At 38.1% G+C, this 2,369-nt stretch overlaps 1 pseudogene; it reads left to right on the forward strand.

Moving 5' to 3' along the window:
• Positions 1-1,853: 1,853 nt before the first annotated feature.
• LOC132315421 (small nucleolar RNA R71) lies at positions 1,854-1,951 on the forward strand (annotated as a pseudogene).
• Positions 1,952-2,369: the final 418 nt, after the last annotated feature.

Here is a 2,369-nt window from a genome sequence, read left to right on the forward strand (position 1 = left end):
TCATTATCCCCGTCCTACAATTAATGTTGGCATTATTGGTTGCTAAAAAGGATGGCCAAGGATAACAGGAATTTGGTTTTTAGGATTGGGGACCGGTTCCGTATCAATGACAACGAAATCAACAGGGAAGAAAAATTTGTCAATCTTTATCAAAACATCCTCAATGATACCCCTAGGCTTCTTAATGGATCGGTCGGCAAGTTGTAAAACAACCGACGTCGGTTTCAATTCACCTGGGCCCAATTTGACATAAACTGAGTATGGAAGAAGGTTAACACTTACTCCTAAGTCAAGAAGCGCCCGATTAATGATATGATCACCAATGATGCATGATGTGGTAGGTGAACCGGGGCCTTTAAACTTTGGTAAAGTGTTATGTTGCAAAATTGAGCTTGCTCGGTTAAAACCACTTTTCTTGGTGCTTGGCTCTTGTTCTTCTGCTTTTGGGTGCACAAGTCTTTTAAGAATTTGGCATAAGCCAGAATTTGCTTGATTGCATCCAAAAGTGGAAGATTGACTTTCACTTGCCTAAACATTTCCATGATTTCATTGGTTTTGCCTTTTGCTTGTCTTTTAAAATGGATCCTTTTAAGGCATCCGGAAATGGAGCTTTTAGCTCAAACACTTTTTCAGCATTTTCTTTTGAAAACTCTTTAACACAAGAAATTTTCAAATCACTTTGTTTTAAATCATTTTTCAACAAAACCTTTTCAAATTCATTTTTTGGCGAATATTTCTTCAAATCATTTTCGAAATCATTCTTCAAACCACATTTTGAAGCTTTCTTATTCACAAGATCATGTATATGCAATGAAGGAGGAATGGGATGTGAAACGGGACGGGTGACAACTTGAGGTTGCACCAGTTCACTCTCTTTATTGGACATTTCAACTTGATTGTCTACTATCCTACCACTCTGCAAGGTAGTCACCGCATTAACATGCTCAATGGTGTGGCCTTCCGATGAGGAATGGGTTTCCATAACACATTGTTGTTTAGGTGGGGCATTCATAGGCATCTTTCCCTTCTCTCTTGCATTAAGAGTGCTTGTTATTTGCCCTACTTGGGTTTCTAGCTTCGTAATATATTGAGAGTGGGAATGAAGCAATTGTGTGTTTGCCTCAAGAGTGCCCAAAGCATTCAAAACTTTTTCTTCAAAGGCGAGAGTTCTAGCATTTCCTTGGGAATAAGATTGTTTGGGAAAATGAGAGTTAGCAAATTGATTCCCTTGTGATTGATAAGGTCTATAACCTTGGGATCCTTGGCTTTGAAGTGGAGGTGGAATGTACTTCCCTTGAAAACCGCCTTGGGAAGGGTTTGAGCCCTCTCTTTGGTTTTTCCAAGAGAAATTCGGATGATTTCTCCAACTTGGATTATAATGAGTACCATAAGGATTGTTCCCTTGGTTCACAAAAGTTGCATTGACTTGTTCATTAGGTTCATTTTGCACTTGTCCATGAGAACAATAAGAAGTAGAATGAAGAACACTAGAACAAGTCATACATGTTTCATTTGATGCACGATGATAATGGTTAGGGAAGGAAGATACTTGGTTCGCCGAGTTTTGGTTAATCAAAAATTGATTAAACCTTTGAGATAAAGACTTCATTTCGACGGCTATTTCATTTGAATGGTTGGTTTGATGTAAGCTAACACTCTTCCTACTTTGTGAATTTCTACCATTATTGGATGATAATGTTCTATGCAAATAATTTTCACTCATGCTCTCATAAAGATGCCACACGTCATCCTCATGCCTATCAATGTAAGAGCCACCCATAGAAGCATCAACCATGCCTTTGTAATTTTCTGATTAGCTCTCAAAGAAATACTGAACTAATTGCCATTTGGGCATGTCATGATGTGGACACTTCCTAAGTAATTCATTAAAGCGTTCCCATGCCTCATGAAATGTTTCTCCATCCCCATGTGTAAATTCTCTAATGGAAGTTCTTATGGCATTGGTCCTAGAAACCGGATAGCACTTCTTCAAGAACTCTTATTGTATTTCTGCCCAAGAAGTTATTAAAAAAGGCTTAAGATTGTTAAACCAATACTTTGCCTTGTCTTTTAAGGTGAATGGAAAAAGTTTGAGTCTTAAGACCTCTTCCGGCATATCCGTATATTTTATGGTGGAACATACTTCATGAAACTCATCCAAATGCTTGTAGGGTTCTTCACTTGGAAGTCCATGATAATTAGGAAGCATTTGAATGGTTTGTGGCTTAATGTCATAGTGATGTGCTCTAAATGGTGGCAATTGAATGCATGTGGGTGCATTGTATTCATTAGGCACATAGTAATCTCTTAAAGCAAGTGGAGGATTAGCAATTTAAGGTGCAACATGGGCACCTTAATTTTAATTTCCT

This window comes from Cornus florida, unplaced genomic scaffold (genome assembly GCF_030987335.1).
Source record: "Cornus florida cultivar Cherokee Brave unplaced genomic scaffold, ASM3098733v1 CherokeeBrave_3.0.0_Hap2_Chr06, whole genome shotgun sequence".
NCBI classification, from domain to species: domain Eukaryota; kingdom Viridiplantae; phylum Streptophyta; class Magnoliopsida; order Cornales; family Cornaceae; genus Cornus; species Cornus florida.